Genomic DNA, 19,534 nt, shown 5'->3' with positions numbered 1-19,534 from the left:
CCTTTGGGAGATGGTGGGACAGTAAATTAGATATTTATTTACATAGTGCCCCATAGGCATGCATCCTGCTTTTCTTTTTTTTAAAGACAAGTTTGCAATCTACACAAAAAAATGGTGGTTTCAATAAAAATCTAATCATCTCAGGTATTATTAATGATGGGTAAGGAACTTTAGTTCTCTGCTTTTTAATCAGCCAGCCATCCCTTAATTAAAATAGTGCACCTTTAGAAAAAAGTTTACTACACAGAGAAGAAGAAATTCTAGGGACCACATCTGCGATCCCCCAATGAACAAGTTGTCAGGCTGAACTCTCAGAACGCTGCTCTCTCTAAGCACAGGGACCAACTAGAAAAGCCTGGGTTTGTTTGGAAAAGCAAGAAGCACTTTTCTGAGCAGAATCAGCTAAAGAAGTTCTTAATAAATTCAATAAAGCTCAGAACAACCTGTTCCTAGTTCTCCAGTGCCCATGGCCTTTGCTTATCTCACTTTAAAAGCTACGGCAAGGTCTTCTGAATTACAGAAAAGAGGAGGGAGCGTGGCATGTTGATCTTACTTCACCTGAATCTAGATTTTCAATAAACCAGTGAAGCTAAACTCTATAACTGAGCAGGGGAAGGCCTGTAACATTGCAGCACAGGCCCCAACCAGGGAGACAGGGGAAGGGGGTGTGGATAAAGTTACAGCAGGGAGCTGAGCGGGGAGACCAGCGTTTGTAATCAGTGGGGGTCGGATGTGGGGGCAGAGAGGGGAGGGAAGCAGGGCAGTACTGTAGTGCTGCAGGGCAGGAGGGGAGCCCCTGGGGCACTGCAGGGCAGGGCTGAGATGGGGTCGGGGGAGCCTGTGGGGCGGGGGTGGGTTGGGGGCGGTGCACCCTGCGCAGGGGGACGGCAGGCGGCGCCGGCCGAGCTCGTCTGGGGGCAGGCCAGGGAAGCCGAAGCCCCGCCCCCATGGGGAAGCCCCGCCCCCCCAGCTGGGCGCGCCCCCCGCCCCGCCCATCTCACGTGGCGGCAGGTTCGCCGCCTGCTGCCCCGGGCTCGGAGTCTGCGCGGTGCTGGCGCTGCGAGCGGGGCGCGGAGGCCGGGCCCAGGCGGCTGCGCGGGTGAGTGAGTGGGGGGGGGCGCAGGGACCTCGGGGGCGCTGTGCACTGGGGGGGGGGAGCCCGGGGCGCTGTGCACGGGGGGAGGTACGGGAGGGCGCTGTGCACGGGGGGGGCGCTGTGCACGGGGGGGTACGGGGGGGGTGCTGTGCATAGTGGGGAGCCCGGGGCGCTGTGCACGGGGGGGGCGGGGGAGCCCGGGGCGCTGTGCACGGGGGGAGGTACGGGGGGGGCGCTGTGCATAGTGGGGAGCCCGGGGCGCTGTGCACGGGGGGAGGTACGGGGGGGGCGCTGTGCATAGTGGGGAGCCCGGGGCGCTGTGCACGGGGGGAGGTACGGGGGGGGCGCTGTGCATAGTGGGGAGCCCGGGGCGCTGTGCACGGGGGGAGGTACGGGGGGGGCGCTGTGCATAGTGGGGAGCCCGGGGCGCTGTGCACGGGGGGAGGTACGGGGGGGGCGCTGTGCACAGTGGGGAGCCCGGAGTGCTGTGCACGGGAGGGGCGGGGGAGCCCGGGGCGCTGTGCACGGGGGGGGCGCTGTGCACGGGGGGAGGTACGGGGGGGCGCTGTGCACGGGGGGGGCGGGGGAGCCCGGGGCGCTGTGCACGGGGGGAGGTACGGGGGGGGTGCTGTGCACAGTGGGGAGCCCGGAGTGCTGTGCACGGGAGGGGCGGGGGAGCCCGGGGCGCTGTGCATGGGGGGGGCGCTGTGCACAGGGGGAGGTACGGGGGGTGCTGTGCACAGTGGGGAGCCTGGGGCGCTGTGCACGGGAGGGGCGGGGGAGCCCGGGGCGCTGTGCATGGCGGGGGGCGCTGTGCACGGGGGGAGGTATGGGGGGGTGCTGTGCATGGGGGAGCCCGGGGCGCTGTGCACGGGGGGGGGCGCTGTGCACGGGGGGAGATATGGGGGGGGTGCTGTGCACAGTGGGGAGCCCGGGGTGCTGTGCACGGGAGGGGCGGGGGAGCCCGGGGCGCTGTGCATGGGGGGGGGCGCTGTGCACAGGGGGAGGTACGGGGGGGTGCTGTGCACAGTGGGGAGCCTGGGGCGCTGTGCACGGGGGGGCAGGGGAGCCCGGGGTGCTGTGCACGGGGGGGAGCTGTGCACGGGGGGGGGCGGCAGCGGGCTGTGGGGAGGATTTTCAGGGGTCCCCCCCCGGGCAGGCACCTTGGACACCGGTGTCAGGGTGTGTGCCGGGCCCCGGCAGTGGGAGCCCTTTGCACGATGCCGGTGGCTGTGCAGTGGCTCTCCGGTGACTGCATCATGCGAGAGGGAGGTGATGGGCAGGGGACCCCGGGGGTCTGGGCGGGGTGGTTGGGCGCTTGTGCCCCCTCATCCCCACGGGGCAGACGGGAGCTGTAGGAGGCGTGTCCCGGGGGGAGGTGGGGGTGTGGCCCCCTTGTCCCTGCTCTGGAATGACTTGCGGGGAGGTGGGGAGGCAGGATGGGTTCGGGCAGGGCCCACTTGCAGTTGGAACCAGAGACGTGTGTAGCTTCCAGTCCCTTGCGGCTGGGGAGAGCGGGGCACTGGGTGCAGGTGACATGCCCTGTAGCTGTCTAGGCAAACCTTAGGAAAGCAGGAGCTGGACCTTGTGGGTCTCTGCATTTCTTCCCACTTCTCCACCCGGTTAGCTGCGCTGGAGGTGACTGTCCCCTGGAACGGAGGTGGGGGTCTAACATGGCATAGAATATTACAGAGCCCAATGGAAACGGGTGCTGCTCATAGCTAGACGCTTCCGTTACAGAGAGAGGTTTCTTCCTGGGTAGCAAGCCACAGAAAGTGGGTTTCCCCAGTGACTACCAGCACTAAAGCAATTGAATGGTGGGTACAAGTGCTGAATCCAAACGAGGTTTGAATGCAAGGTCGGTGTACCCTTAGGGGGTGTTTGCGTGGCAGCTAGGGGTGACTCTCCCAGCCCAGACGGACAGACTTGCACCAGTAGGGCTTGAGCCAGTGCGCTAAAAATAGTGTGGGCCTCGTGGCTCCAGTGGAGACTCTGGCTAGTTCACTTGAGCTCCGATCCCGGCAGTTGGGTGGGCTTGAGAGCCCACGCTGCCACATCCACATTGCTCGTTTTAGCATGTTCACTTGCGTCTCAGTTGGGTTCTGTCTTCCCACCCTGAGAGCCGCAATCCCAGTTGCAATGTAGACACACCTTTAGCTGTGTGCTCTCTTCTAGGGGGGACTTGCATGTGGTTTCCTCATATGAATCAGTGCTTGATTTGATACAGTAAAGTCCACTGTGCCACTGGATCTTCATGTAATAGACCCAGACTGGAGGCAGATTCATATTTAAGAGTGTCATAAAAATAAAGGGAAGGGTAACCACCTTTCTGTATACAGTGCTATAAAAATCCCTCCTGGCCAGAGGCAAAACCCTTTCACTTGTAAAGGGTTAAGAAGCTAAGATAACCTCGTTGGCACCTGACCAAAATGACCAATGAGGAGACAAGATACTTTCAAATTGGGAGTGGGGGGTGGGGGGGAAAAAAGGGTTTGTCTGTCCACTTGATGCTTTTGCCAGGAACAGATCAGGAATGCAGTCTCAGAACTTCTGTTAGTTAGTAAGTAATCTAGCCAGAAATGCGTTAGATTTCGTTTTGTTTAATGGCTGGTAAAATAAGCTGTGCTGAATGGAATGTATATTCCTGTTTTTGTGTCTTTTTGTAACTTAAGGTTTTGCCTAGAGGGATTCTCTATGGTTTGAAGCTGACTGCCCTGTAAGGTATTTACCATCCTGATTTTACAGAGGTGACTCTCTTACCTTTTCTTTAATTAAAATTCTTCTTTTAAGAACCTGATTGATTTTTCATTGTTCTTAAGATCCAAGGGTTTGGGTCTGTGTTCACCTGTACAAATTGGTGAGGATTTTTATCAAGCCTTCTCCAGGAAAGGGGGTTAGGGCTTGGGGGGATATTTTGCAGGAAGACGTCTCCAGGTGGTCTCTTTCCCTTTTCTTTGTTTAATACGCTTGGTGGTGGCAGCATAGGGTTCAAGGACAAGGCAAAGTTTATACCTTGGGAAAGTTTTTAACCTAAGCTGGTAAGAATAAGCTTAGGGGGTCTTTCATGCAGGTCCCCACATCTGTACCCTAGAGTTCAGAGTGGGGAAGGAACCTTGACCAAGAGTTTCCAGGTTTAGCACAGTGAAATTCAATTTATTTTTAGCTAAGAAGCTTTCTAAAAAAATAAATTAGCCATAACTAGCCTTTTGGCACCGCACAACTGTGGCTTTGTTTTCACAAAGACCTTTCATTCCTAATTACTCTTAATTCCTACAAAGTGCCTCTGACTGTCCAGATGATCGGATCTTCTCTCTGTTAGTTCCATGCTCTGACAACTTTCTGTAGGCGGCGGTAAAGGGAGGATCCCAGACGCTACAACTTGTAGTTCTTAGATATTTAGTAGTAGCAAAAAAAATCAATTGTGCGATTAAACAATAATAGAATACCATTTAAATATTTTTTGATGTTTTCTACATTTTCAAGTATATTGATTTCAGTTACAACACAGAATGCAAAGTTTACAGTGCTCACTTTATATTTGTTTTTGATTACAAATATTTGCACTGTAAAAAACAAAAGAAATAGTATATTTCAATTCAGCTCATACAAGTACTGTAGTGCAATCTTTGTAATGAAAGTTGAACTTACAAATGTAGAATTATGTACAAAAATAACTGCATTCAAAAATAAAACAGTGTAAAACTTTAGAACCTAGAAGTCCACTCAGTCCTACTTCAGTCAATCACTCAGACAAACAAACTGTGTTCCAATTTGCAGGAGATGATGCTGCCAGCTTCGTGTTTACAATATCACCTGAAAGTGAGAACAGGTGTTCTTATGGGACTGTTGTAGCCGGTGTTGCAAGGTATTTATGTGCCAGATATGCTAAAGCTTCATATGTCCCTTCATGCTTCAGCCACCATTCCAGGATACATGCGTCCATGCTGATGACGGGTTCCGCTCGATAACAAAACAGAGTGGACTGATGCATGTTCATCATCTGAGTCAGATGCCACCAACAGAAGGTTGATTTTCTTTTTTGGTGGTTCTGGTTCTGTAGTTTCCGCATTGGAGTGTTGCTCTTTTTAGAGTTCTGAAAGCACGCTCCACACCTCGTCCCTCTCAGATTTTGGAAGGCACTTCAGATTCTTAAACCTTGGGTCGAGTGCTGTATCTATCCTTAGAAATCTCACCTTGGTACCTTCTTTGCATTTTGTCAAATCTGCTGTGAAAGTGTTCTTAAAATGAACATGTGCTGAGTCATCATCTGAGACTGCTGTAACATGAAATTTATGGCAGAATGCGGGTAAAACAGAACAGGAGACACACAATTCTCCCCCAAGGAGTTCAGTCACAAATTTAGTGCATAATTTTTTTTAACAAGCATCATCAGTATGGAACCATGTCCTCTGGAATGGTGGCCGAAACATGAAGGGGCATATGAATGTTTAGCATATCTGGTATGTAAATACCTTACAACGCCAGCTACAACAGTGCCATGTGAACACCTTTTCTCACTTTCAGGTGACATTGTAAATAAGCAGGCAGCATTATCTCCCATCAATGTAAACAAACTTGTTTGTCGTAGCAATTGGCTGAACGAGAAGTAGGACTGAGTGGACTTGTAGGCTCTAAAGTTTTCCGTTGTTTTGTTTTTGAGTGCAATTACATAGCAAAAAAATCTACATTTGTAATTTACACTTTCATGATAAAGAGATTGCACAACAGTACTTGTATGAGGTGAATTGAAAAATAGTATTTTTATTACAGTGCAAATATTTGTAATAAAAAAATATAAAGTGAGCACTGTTCACTTTGTATTCTGTGTTGTAATAGAAATCAATATATTTTAAAATGTTGAAAAACATCCAAAATATTTAATAAATTTCAGTTGGTATTCTGTTTAACAGTGCGATTAATTGCAATTCATTTTTTTAATTGCAGTTAATTTTTTTTTAGTTAATTCTGTGAGTTAACTGCGATTAATCTACTACCCTAATATTTAGCAGTAATCTGGGGCTAAGTGCTTTTTTTATGACACTTTTATACTGGAAAAAGCCCTAGTGTAGATGCAAATATACTGGCAAAACTGCAGTTTTATTGGTATGGTGTGTTTCACTTGGAGGGCGGGGGTGTGGGGAATCTGGAATAAGTGATACGAGCAAAAATGCAAAAACACCCACACTAGGTAATGCTTTGCTGATACACTATGCCAGATTCCTATGCTGGCAAAGCACTCCTAGTGTAGACATAGCTTTAGTTTTCTTGGGTAATTGGTATAAGCTATACCAGGAAGAGCACTTTTTTGTGGTGATGTTTTTTTTGTGTGTGTGTGTGTCCCCTTCCAGGTCTAAGCTACATCTACACTCGGAGGGGCTTTCTGGTTGGCTAGAGTGGCAAAACTTAAGTGTAGACTAGGCCTAAATTTTGCGGAAATGACTTCAGGAGAAGCTGTCATGTTAGTCTTGTAACTTGCAGTTTTTTTAAAATAGTGTAATACGTGCCAGCGATGCTGCGGTTGAACTGATAGGTCGTTCTGCAGCTGCTGTGAGTGTGGACTGGAAATGGGGAGGGAGCGTTGGTTGGAAAGTTTGCCTGCTCTTCAGGGTTGAATTTTGTGGAAGTGTTCTGGAGGGGCGGGAAGAGGAGTACAGTTTGTGCTGGGTGGGAAAGAGAGAGAAGGGGTGGATTTAGGCTCCACAGCTGTTAGGGACTGATGCATGTTGGTGGTTCTTTTATTTTACGGTTCCCCCAGAAGTACCGATCAGAATTGGGGACCCATTCTGCTAAGTGTTGTCCTCAGAAAGAAACAGGGCTTCTGCTCTAGAGAATTTAATATCTTAAGCCTTGGCACTGCAATCTGAGATATCCCTGAATGCCTGTACTGAGGTCTGTTGACTCCGCTGGGACTCAGTGCAGGTGTATGGGTTTCCCCCGTAGAACACCTTGCAGGATCAAGCCCTAAGGCATGATGTACAGTAACAAATACTTCCTTCTCAGCTTGGTTAAGCCTTTACTTGGAAGTGGCTAAGGGAGACTGAGATGGGCAAATTGCAAATTAGTTGAATGTTCTTAAGCTCTGGAATGCTGACCTGAAAGTGCCGTGCCTTGCCCTGCAGTGGTGTCACAAGACAGTTCTATTGTGACTTGTGCTTTCACAGGGCCAGGGGGAATGTCTCTGAAATAGACCTGTCATGTGGATTTTAGATACATACAGTTACAACTGTACAGACATGCTATTTGCACATACTGTGCTGTATAATTAGAGTAACAGGAGTTATCTGAAAAAATACAATGATGTTTCATTAATGTTTCTGACATCAGGATATTGCTGTTTATTTGACTTCATTTCGCAACTGTTTATCTGTGTATGGTCAGAATAATTTAGACACTGTGACGTTCCCCTGGTGTTATCTGGACCAGTGGTCTGCTAGGCATCTCCAATCCTTGACTCTGGGAGCCAGCCTTGGCCTGCTCTGCTGTGAGAACCCCCACTCCTGGGCTGTTCACGCACAGCCTCTGGCATGTAAGCTGTTTGGATTATGCTACCGAATGACACAGGCCAATATCTCCAGTCCCAGACACAACCGTAGGAACCTCCGTCTTGCAGAGTCCAGTTATGCTCGCAGGACGCTGCAAGCTTATATGAGTTCGTCAGTTTAACAAAGAAATTGATATGCACCAGGCTTGTTATCCCAAGGGGAGTCTCTGACACGCTTCAAACCAAATGCACTGCTTCAGGTAGAATAAACAAATGTATTAACTACAAAAGATAGATTTTAAGTGATTATAAGTCAAAGCACAAGTAGTCGGATTTGGTCAAATGAAATGAAAGCAAAACTCATTCTAAGCTGATCTTAACACTTTCAGTGCCCTTACAAACTTAGATGCTTCTCACCAAAGGTTGGTTAGTTGCCCTTCAGTCAGGCTCTCCCCTTTGATCAGCACTTCAGTCGCTTGGTGGTGGTGTCTGTAGATGGAGGTGGAAGAGAGAGGAAGAGCATGGCAAAGTCTTTCCCTTTTATCATGTTCTTTCTTCCCTCTTGGCTTTGCCCCCCCCCCCTTCAGTGTCAGGTGAACATTACCTCATTGTAGTCCCTGAGTGACCAAGGGAAGGTGGGGAGGAAGGGATGACTCAAGAGTCCAACAGATCCTTTGTTGCTGGCTAGGCCAGTGTCCTCTGTTCCTGTGAGGCTGGGCTGGCTTTGTCCCATACGTGCCCTGACCAGGTGTGAACTGCCCCTCTGCTCTTGGAGAGTTTTTACCCGGTCTTGTGTTAAGCCGTGAGGACACATTTTCAGCCTCATAACTATATACATGAAATTACAGCCTATAACATTATTATAACAACAATGCTCAGTGCATCATGAGCCTTCCAAAGACACCTGACGTGACAAACTTTTGCATTGGATACCACACAGTCATATTGTAAGGATGAACATGGGGGTGCAGGATGTTCTCCCGAGATACAGTGTGTCACAGACACTTAGACTGATGTTGTTTGAAGTGTATTGAGGTTGTTTTTATAAAACATCTCACAGGATGAGTGCTTATGGAAATGAGGTCCCTGCTGTTGGCTTCGGACAAGTATAACATGGGCAGGAGCTATGCAAGTCTTCATCTCTCTCTGCAGATGCACCTCAGTCCCCACTTGTTGTATCTCTGCAATTCTGGTCTTTGATTTCAATAATGGCTAATCCTTACGGAAGCTGGGTGCCTCCTCTCAGGTGATCGGCACTTTCAGCTCCTACTGAATCTATATGGGAGCCAAGGGAACTTATCACCTTGCAGTATGGTAGAGCGGAGGACTGAAAGCTTAATTCTCCTGGGAATCCTTAGGTTGCTGGTTCAGCTCTGGATTGAAGGAACTGGCTTTGCGGGAGGGATAGCTCAGTGGTTTGAGCATTGGCCTGCTAAACCCAGGGTTGTGAGTTCAATCCTTGAGGGCGCCATTTAGGGATCTGGTGCAAAAATTGGGGATTTGTCCTGCTTTGAGCAGGGGGTTGGACTAGGTGATCTCCTGAGGTCCCTTCCAACCCTGATATTCTATGATTCTGTGGGACCCCACAGCTCTGCCAATGCACTTCAATCCTGCCCTGCAGCACTCTTGTTGTTCTCGTCTTTGGGCAGTCTCTCTTGAACACTTAGTTGTGTGGGCGAATTTCACCTTTTTCTAAGTGACGGGAACATAGAAACATCTTCTTCTGAAGTGTTCTCAGCCCCCCCGCAAAAAAAAAGTCACTTTCCCAAATTATTTAGAAAATTGTTGCCTGTTTGAAATTGTGATGATAAAACAATTCTTCCTGCCGAGTTTGTTTGTGAGAGTTTGACAAATCTGGAAGGAAATGCTCTTTGGAAAGATTGCTACCTTTGCTGCTGGGCCAAGTGGTTTTCAAATATTAAATCTGAGTGCCGCAGCATGGTTCATTAGAGACAAGGGCATTAATAATAGATTGTTAAAATGAGTAAAGCAGGAGTGCAGCTAGGGTGTTTTTTTTTTCCCCTAAGAGAAGTGTAGTCGCTTTGGAGGTACTAATCTGAAGAAAAGCAATTCCTTTTGGCTTCTGTTTTAGTTGTTTATACACATTGCTGCATCCTTTCTCTTATTTCCCTCTACTGAAAGGTCCTTTGCTTCATGCTGAGCCCAGTACTTTATCAATTCTCTGCTAATAGACCACTGGTTGTCCCCAACAGTGATTGGGGCACCCTTGTGCTGGATGATGTGAAATGACACCATAGACCAAGGGTGGCCAAACTTATTGGCCCTCTGAGCCACACACGACGATCTTCAGAAGTTGGAGAGCTGGAGTGTGCCTGCCGGGACTCGGGGCTTCAGCTGTGTAAGGTGCGTCTGTCGGGGCTGAAGCCCTGAGACCTCCTTCCCCGCTAGGCAGAAGCCAGTGGCGACGTGTGTGGGGTGGGGGGGCGGGTACCCCTCGCCCAGATTTCTGCCGGGGTTTGCTGGCCCCGCTCAGTCACATGGTGCCGCAGGGCCGCTTCCCTGCATGACAGCAAACAGTTGGGAGCTACAGGGAGGCCCACTGCTTTTGCTGTTGCCTCTCCCCTTGGAGCTAAAGCAGCAGCCCCTCCCTTCAGCTCCCAGCTAACACCTGCGAGTTACAGGGAGGGGCCACTGAGGATAAGAGGGGGGGCATGACTCAAACGGTGGGGGAGCTTTAAATCAACCCCCCCAGCAGGCACCAGTCATCTCTGGCAGAAGCCCCCTAGCCTCATCACTCCACTGCAGGATAGAAGCCCTGAGCTTTCCCCCGCAGTCTGGTAGGTGGAGGATGGAGGGGGAGCCCCCCAAGCTGTACTTCAACTGCAAAAGAGCCACGAGCAGCGGTTTGGCCACCCCTGTGATAGAGGGTTGCCGTCCCAAAGAGGTTACGCTCTAAATCAGGGACAGGCAAACGTTTTGGCCTGAGGGCCACATTGGGTTTCGGAAATTGTATGGAGGGCCGGTTAGGGGAGGCTGGGCCTGTGTCCCCACCCCTCCTTGCGTCTCGCCCCCTGACGGCCGCACCCCTCCGCGGGACCACTGCCCCATCCATCTTCCCCCCCCGCTCACGGAACTCCTGCCCCCCGCTGCCCCATCCAACCCTCCTCTCCTTCCTGACCCCCCCTCCCCCCCCGGGACCACTGCCCCCATTCAACCCCCCTGTTCCACACCCTCTGACCGCCCCGACCCCATTCACACCCCTGACCACCACCTTGAACTCCCCTGCCCTCTATCCAACCCTACCTGCCCCCTTACCGTGCAGCACAGAGCACCGGTGGCCAGAGTGTTGCCCAGCTGCCCAGAGCATTGCACTGGTGCAGTGTAGTAAATCGCTCTCTGTAACTGCTACCAGTAGCACCTTCCTACACGGAGCAGTTTAATATACTACACCGGCAGCATGGAGTGCTGAGGCTGCGGGGGGAGAGGCCGGGGGCTAGCCTCCCAGGCCAGGAGCTCAGGGGCCGGGCAGGAGGCGGATGTGGCCCACGGGCCATAGTTTGCCCACCTCTGCTCTAAATAGATGGGACGGGCAAAGATTGGCAGGGCAAAGTAGGGGGGGCAGAAAGTGGTGAAGTGGCTTGCCCGTTGTCTCGCGGTAGGTGGCTGGCAGCTGGGAATACAACGCAGGTTACTCAAATCCTAGCCTTGTGCCCTCGCCACTGGGCAGTATGCCCCTCATCTTTTTAATTCCTAACAAACCTATTTGATGGTGGGCATGGCATGCTCATAAAGATGCATTTGGTCCACTGTCTGGTTTAAACTCCCTTGCAGCCAATGGAGCTTACCCTAGGGATGAATGTGGCCTTGTTAATTTGGAAATGTTATTTAATCGGGCATGTGAAGCTTTAAAGCAAGATCCCGAGTCTTGTTTTTGAAAGCCAATTGTGTCATGCAGGGAAAGGGAAGCTTTAAATCGTGCAGGGTGCGGTGTATCAGCAAGCTTATTTTCAAATAAATTTGTTAGTCTCTAAGGTGCCAAAAGTACTCCTTTTCTTAATGCCTATTGCATATCTCCCCCAGAAGAAGGAAGTGACAGGAATGCCAGCACCAGATCTTGTTGAAGAGAAGTGAGAGATTTGCTGAAGAAAAACTGGTTTGTTCTTGTAGCAGTATAGTGGTTTGGCCAGTCAGGTTTCACGCTGTGCAAAATCTTGCATGACATGGTTTCTTTTTTCTTGTCTATGAAACCAACAGAGAGACCTGTCAGAGTAATTCTGCTGGGCTGACATTGCTACAGATGCCAAGGGACAGGCAAATTAAATTGTTTACCAAGATTTTTCTTCCTCTTCCTCAAAGTAAATACTTTAAAACCAAGTGACATTGCTAGCCTGTTTGGCAGCTCTGGAATCTGAATTCGTTTCCTCCTGCACAGAACAGATGCAGCAAGGACAGTGCAAACCTCCCTCAGGCTGCCCCTTCAACCTGAACTTGAATAATTCACTTTCCATGCCAGGAATGGTGTTGATGGCAATACTGGCATTTGTGACAGCGACTTCTGTGTTGAATCCCACCAATTTATATCTCCCAGGCCAGCAAATAGCCATTAGATGGTAAAGACTTTTTAACTGGTACTAACCTAGTTTGCATTTGAACTTGTGATGGATAGTGGAAAGGTTACCAGACCCCTCAATATAAGACTAATAAAAGTCTCGGAGGTTGAAGGATGTGCGGGTTAAGATGTTTTGCTATTCGAATACACATAGTCTGACCGTAAGCATGTAACCCAGTTTGACTGTCTGTTACCTTGGCCTGTAATTTGCAGCATTGCTGTTCCTGTGCAGAGACTGGAGCTTTCCTTCGATACAGAAACCGCATCAAATTATGTTCTTTGGATTAGGTTTGCATGCCCTGAGGCATTGCTGATAGAGAGAGAGAGAGGTTTTCATCAGGTTAATTCCCACCCCCTTATTGCAGGGAAACAGATTGATATCAAACCGTTATAAAATTTATTTAAAAAATACATTATACGCAAGAGCTGTGACGCTTGAATTAAAAAAAGAAAAGATAAGTGTAGGCGCTTGGAGTAGCAGCTTTGTTAATTCCCCCCCACCCCCGTGAGTTGTCACTGGCTCAAATCCTAGCCTAGTAACTAGACCATCCAATGGTTGGAATGCATTGTTGCAGCCTGTCACCCTTTGAATGAGATCAGCACTCCCAGCAGGACTGAAAAGTAACTGTGGCAGCCCATCTAGAGCTGCAGGGCAAATTTAAGAACAGAGGAGGCGGGTATGTAAGTAAGATGCAGTAGCAAGCTCTGCCGAGCAAGCCTCATCCAACCTTTCGCCAGCTAATGGTGGTTATCGCGTTTTCTTCTGTGCCTTTGCACCGTTGGACGTTTCTTGCTGTTTGCGCTGCAGGAAAAAAACAACCCTCTGTTTGTTAGAACAAAACCTTTCCGGACCAAGACCAGGTGGGTCCTTGGCTCCTGATCGTGAATCCGCAGCTTGCCTTGTGTTGAAAGCATTAAAGATCACTAACTGTCAGAGAAATAAAGTTCCCATTGTTTCACTGGATAATTTCTTCTGAAAGCCCTGCGCTGGAGGCTGTGCAGAGATTAGTCTGTAGACCTTGCATCTGCTGCATTGTCCGTTAATGCTCCGCCTAAAGATGCAGGTTTGCCACAGCACAGTCAAGCTAGTGGAATTCTGAGCTATCCTGGAGCATTGCAAATTGGTTGATGTGGTTAGTATTTGTTTAGTGCTAGCAGCTTGCTGGATAGGCCCGTCACAAATATTGATCGTCCCTGTCCCCAAAGAGCTTCTAAAACGTGTACCCATTCTGCCATCACACGGGAGTCACGGGCAGAGTCTTCCAAGTTCAAAACTGGTAGCCTAGCCACTGGTCCATAATGCGGTTAGCCCTGGCTGCAGTTCTGCAGGGGGGCTAATCATACAGCATTAGTTACTTCTCTGCAATAGCTGGGACGTTCATTGCAAGTTAACTGCAATTTGCAATGTGTCACTGATCAAGCAATGAAAAAAGCAGGAAATGCATCATACATTCACTTTGTTGTTTTTCACAGTTGTATTTTGAGTTATTCATGGTGCTCTGTTGTTCAAGGTTAGCTGGGAAGCAAAAGTGATCCCTGTAAACTGTTTATGTGGAGGGGTTATTGGTGTGTAGACTTTTAAACGTACGCAGATGAATTGCAGATGACACCATGTGCTGCACACAATCTGCTGGCTGTCCTCCGAGATGGGCAGTTCAGTAGACAGGACAAATAACCCTTGTGAACTGCCGGAAGAGGCTAAAGGTTCAGAGAAAGTTGTGCAAAGAGGTGTTTGATACTTACGGGAGTTGGGTTACCTGGAATGAAAACTGCAATGGAAATCTCTTGCTGAGGATATTTCAGTAGGTTCCAGTCCTCCAGGCCACTCCACAGATTTCTGCCCACGTACAAAGCAGCTTGCCAGGATCAGACCTTAGCATGGAACAATGCATATGGGGGAAGAGGGAATATAAAGGTTCCAGTGAAGAGTTGATTACAGTATATAAGTACCTTCATTGAAAGAAGATACCAGGTACTAAACTAAAGGGATGTTTAATCTAGCAGAGAAGGGCAGAACAAGAATCAATGGCATGAAGTCAGCCAAATTCAAATTAGAAATTAGGTCCAGTTTTTTAGCAGGGAGGGTGATAGACCAAGGGAACAAACTAGCAAGGGAGGTGGTGAATTTTCCATCTCTTGGTGTCTTCAGACCAAGATCTGGATGTCTTTCTGGAAGATACACTTTAGCCCAACACAGATTATTGGGCTCGGTACAGTCCATGAAAGGGTGTGCTTTTGTCTGTTTCCCGGAGCTTCAGGGATGTGCATGTGCAATGTTCTTTTGATGACCATCATTCCTGTGGTTAGACTGTGTGCAGCTGAACGCAATCAAGTCTGGGGAGGAATTCCACTACAGGGGTCCACTCGCAGAGGCTGTGCTCCAGGTATCTGGTGGTCTACACCTGGATCTCTGCTCTCCACAGGATTGTCCCAAAGGTGTATGGTGGTTGGGGAGGTTGAGAGAGTCTTTGAATAGCCAGGTCCCATTGTAAGGACTTAACAGGGTAGGACCAGTTGTAGTGTATTTGTATGGCACTAACGCTTAGAAGCCTGGCCATGGGCCAGGCACCCTTTGTGCTAGGTGCTGTACAAACACAGAACAAAAATTCCCTGCCCTAAAGAGCTTACTGTCTCATTAACAAGGATTCGAAGGCCAAGCCATTGAGTTCATTTCTGAAGCAAGCAGGGAGTCAGGGGTGTGTCACTGAGGGCGGGTATGAAGCGTTTGCATTGGCCCGTCATTGCTTCCGCGCTCTCCAGTGACTTCAGCTGCTCTGTGATGGCTGCACGCTGAAAGAGGTTTGCAGTACTCTTATCTGGAGGTAATGAGACACTGGATCATGGTGCCTCAGTCCTCTCATCTGAGACAGTCTCCTGCCAGTTGGAGATGCAAGAAAGCCTGCAACAGTTTGCATGTACACGTGTAGTGAGGAGTTCATCGTGACCCCGACAGTCATTGATCCAGTGCCTGCCGTCGGTGTGGTTAAAGCATTGGCAAGTTCCCCTTCTTGCTAACATAGACTTCAGGCAGCAAAGCCAGGAGCAAAGCCAGCTGATCGTGATTCATGTGAACTTCACACTTACAGAAAGTGTCAGGCTGGTGAGAAGAGGTGAACAGAATTAGCAAAGATGTAACCTTGTGCGTGTAGAGAAAGCAACCCTTCTGCCCTGAATGCACCACTGGGATCTTGCCGAGTTCTTTTTAGCATCTGTCTGAGCTGCTGCATTCTATGGAGTCATCAGCTGTTCTCTTCTGTTAATGAGCTGAGCAGTGTCTGTTAATAGGCATCCCTCTCCTGTGGCATTTGCTCTTTTCTCTTTGTTGAGTGAGTTGCCTCTTTATAGCTAAAAAGAAAAGGAGTATTTGTGGCACCTTAGAGACTAACCAATTTATTTGAGCATAAGCTTTCCTTCATCGGATGCTGATCTTTATCTTTATAGCTGATTGTAAAAGTAACAGCCTATAAACTCTGGCGAAGGTTAGATCTTTCCCATTGTGTGGAGGTTATTCGTTTCAGGGACATGTGTTTGACCAGTATAGTATGAAATCATTCTGTAACATTGATGTTACGGTAGCATCCACTGACCCCAGTTGGGATGGAGGACTCTTTGGGCTTGGTGCTGTGTGAATACACCAGTAGATATGGACTGTGACCCAGAGAGCCTGCAAGCCAAAAACATATGTGCAGGGAGGGAACACTTGAAGGAAGGAGAAAGAGAACTGCTTTCATTTGCATGGCAGGAAGTGACCTATTTCCTCCTGGAGCACAAGTGATAACTCCACCAAAGCCAAACATTCCTTGCAGTGGCATTTGTCTGTGTGATATCATGCATGCCTGGCCGCCAAAAGGTACGTGAATTTTTGTGGTGAAGAGCTGTTAAAAGATGGAACTATTTGGCTTCATCACAACAGAATTAATACAGCGGATATGAACTTCAGACCAACAAAATTACTATATAAAAGAAGGTAACTTTTCCTGTCTTGTCACTCTGATCTGATCCTTTTTTCACTTTAAGTCTAGGGCATTTATACCATGCTCATCATTGTGGGCTTACAAAAGCTACTGTAATGAGGATCTCTGTCTTCTCTCCCTTCAGTCCCTCCATTGTGGGATTGTTTGTCTTGTGGTAGGAAGGCTAGAAAGGGAGTTTTTGCCTTTTGCTTGACAGTGGCTAGATTCATGATCATTCCGATCCCCCAGGAAAGAGAATTCTGCGCTCGTTGGGCTAGCTGATGACAGAGCTCTCTCCAACCTCACCCTTGAGGTTGACTGTTTCTTAGGCACTGAGTGTTGGAGACTGCATAGAGCGCACTGTGGTGGGTCTCTGACAGCTTCCATAAGACAGATGTGGAGGGAGATGGTGCTTGTGGGGGTGTCGAGAGGCTGTCGTGTTTAGACAGCTCAAGTCAGCCCCACCGTGTGCTTGGAAGATGAGAACTGAACCCAGTGTTCAGCAGGGAGCCAAAGTAATGAGCAAAGGACTGGGGTGTGCATTTGCCAACCTGTGTTAATAGCAGGGTGGCAGCTCTGTTTTGAATCAAGTGTTGAGCTATTTCTGAGTCAGTTTTCTCTTCCCAGATACAGTGTGCTGCTGTCACTGAGTCTAAAGATCACAGATGCTCATATCACTGTGGCCAAGTGTGAATTCGACAATCCAGGGCACAGTCTGATTGTCATCTGAATTGCGCTGCTGTTAAAAGACCCCTGGCATATCTCCCAAGGAGAGATCGCCCTTCTGGGGTTCTCTTTGTTCTGATAAAGCCTGTCATGTCTCTCCTTTGCCCATGGCCCTGATTAGGTGTGTTCGGCAGCTGCTGCTCAGTATGTGGCCTTTACTCACGTTCTGTCCTGGCCTGCAGCTCCTCTTTGCATCGCAACCTGCTGAGATTTGACCGGGGAATGCTCGCCTCAGAAACTGCAAACGCTTTCCAGTCTAGGTGTCAGAGTAGCAGCCGTGTTAGTCTATATTCGCAAAAAGAAAAGGAGTACTTGTGGCACCTTAGAGACTCACCAATTTATCTGAGCATAAGCTTTCGTGAGCTGCAGCTCACTTCATCGGAAGCGTACTGTGGAAAATACAGATAATGTTTTTATACACACAGACCATGAAAAAATGGGTGTTTATCACTACAAAAGGTTTTCTCACTCCCCACCCCACTCTCCTGCTGGTAATAGCTTATCTAAAGTGATCACTCTCCTTACAATGTGTATGATAATCAAGGTGGGCCATTTCCAGCACAAATCCAGGTGGTGATAAACAAATCCTTTTGTAGTGATAAACACCCATTTTTTCATGGTCTGTGTGTATAAAACCATCTTCTGTATTTTCCACCGTATGCATCCGATGAAGTGAGCTGTAGCTCACGAAAGCTTATGCTCAAATAAATTGGTTAGTCTCTAAGGTGCCACGAGTACTCCTTTTCTTTTTCCAATCTAGGAGGCCCTTCTCCCAGTAATGGACAAGGGAACAACATAGTTCTATAATGATCCTTTGTCAGCTATTGCCTGGTTTAACCTCCATGGACAGGAGTCCACCCAAGGTATATACAGGTCATGCAAACTCAGGGCCGGATTAACTTTTTGTGGGCCCTGCGCCAAATATATTTGTGGGCTCCCATTGGGGAAATGGGGCATGTGATGGGGGGTGGTCCGCAGAGCGAGGGGCCGGCTGGCGGCAATGAGGCACAGCACAGTGGGAGTGGCCCCACTCAGCCCAGCCCAAGGGCACTGTTTACAAACCCACAACTGCTAGACGCACACTGGCCTGCCCAGCCCTGATCTGCCAGCGTGCCCCTTCCACATTGTCACCCTGCCCTTATGCCCAGCGTTCCCTCACCAGAGACTTCCCCTGCAGATCCCTATGCCCAGTGCCCACGGACCTGCTATGCCCAGCACCCCCCAGCCCAGAGACCCCTCTCGCTGACCTCCCACCACAACTGCACAGCACCCTGCACACCATACCCCCTGCCCAGCTTCCCCAGCCACAGATCCCCCTACTGTCCAGTACCCCCTTCACAGTCCCACCATCACAGCTGTACAGTGCCCCATATTCCTGAGGGAATTCTGCATCAAATTCTGTGCATAATATTTTAAAATTCTGCCTTTTTTTTTTTTTTTTTTTACAATAAGTAAATGTGAACGCTCCACCATGGCAGTGGGGAGTACAGGCCACTGGCTGAATGGAAGTGGGAGAATATCCTGCAGCCTCCCCCGCCCTCTTGGGGCAGGGACTTGGCAGTGAGGCTGAACCTGACCCTGATACAGCACAAGGGCCATGCCTGCCACAGAAACACCCTGGGGCCCTGCCCCTTTTGCACCAGGCACACCAGATGTGGGCAGGGAGGGTCAACCTGGCAGCAGGATCCAAGTGCAGAGGGACTTAGTGTGGGGGGATCCGGAAGGGGGGTAAGAGGGTTCTGTGTGGGGCAATCTGGGTGCAGGCAGCTCAGTGGGGGATCTGGATGGAAAGGGAGGTTCCAGGTGCAGGGGTAATGGAAGTCTGCAGGGGGGACCAAGTGAAAGTGGTTGGAACTCAGCGGGGTTGGGGGGAGGAGGATCGGTGCAGGGGAGGTGGGATTCATTTGGGTTGGAGTCTAGGTGGTTGGGACTCAGTGGGGAGGGTGTCTGGGGGGGCTCATTGGGGTGGTACAGATGCAGGGGAGGTGGGGCATGTCAGGGTGAGGGTTTGATGGACCTGCTTAACAGGGGAGCCCCAGCTGCTGCCAAGGGATCTGCATGCTGGTCCCCCTAACCCCTTCTCTTCCCCTTCCCCTCTGCTCCATCTCCTCCCCATCCCACCCCCTTCCTTCTCCCCTGTCCCCGCTTCCCCTGTCCCCTTCTCTTCCCCGTCCCATCCCCCTTCCCCTCTCCATCCCTGTCCCTTCTTTCCCCACAGCGGGCACTCACTGTTATACAGTAACTCCACACTTAACGTCCTCTTGCTTAACGTTGTTTCAATCTTACGTCCCTGCTCCATTACAGAACATGCTCCATTTAAAGTTGTGCAATGCTTCGGTATAATGTCGTTCGGCTGCCTGCTTTGTTCACAGCTGGCAGCTCCCCTACACTCCCCCACGTCCTCCCCAGTGCCTCCCCCCCCCCCCCCGCTGGCAGACCCTGCAGATCAGTGTACTCCCGCTTCTCCCCCCGCCTCCTGCCCACAGCAATCAGCTGGCTTGCGGCGTTCACGAGGGAGGAGCGAGGACATGGCGTGCAGGCTCCCCCTCTTTCCCCTGCCTCCTGCCCACAGCAATCAGCTGGCTTGCAGCGTTCAGGAGGGAGGAGCCAGGACGTGGCGCGCAGGCTCCCCCTCCCTCTCCTGCCTCCTGAACGCCGCAAGCCAGTTGATTGCCGCGGGCAGAAGACAGGGGAGGGATGGGGAGCCT

The 19,534-nt window shown here is 49.9% G+C and overlaps 1 protein-coding gene across 7 annotated transcripts in view; it reads left to right on the top strand.

Moving 5' to 3' along the window:
• Positions 1-1,004: 1,004 nt before the first annotated feature.
• Positions 1,005-19,534, top strand: part of KIAA0513 (KIAA0513 ortholog) — a 92,456-nt gene continuing 73,926 nt past the window's right edge. For 3 of the 7 annotated variants that reach the window (XM_073308142.2, XM_073308135.2, XM_073308143.2), the window contains exon 1: positions 1,005-1,099. The gene's annotated coding sequence lies outside the window, so the exon portion shown is untranslated. Of the gene's footprint in view, positions 1,100-3,768; positions 3,844-19,534 lie in introns of all 7 variants that reach the window. The other 4 variants (XM_073308138.2, XM_073308136.2, XM_073308137.2 and 1 more) reach the window with 4 other exon arrangements.

The sequence above is a fragment of the Lepidochelys kempii genome, chromosome 12, assembly GCF_965140285.1.
Source record: "Lepidochelys kempii isolate rLepKem1 chromosome 12, rLepKem1.hap1, whole genome shotgun sequence".
NCBI lineage: Eukaryota > Metazoa > Chordata > Testudines > Cheloniidae > Lepidochelys > Lepidochelys kempii.
The sequence above is the reverse complement of the archived record's forward strand: the minus strand, read 5'-3'. Positions and strand labels throughout refer to the sequence as shown.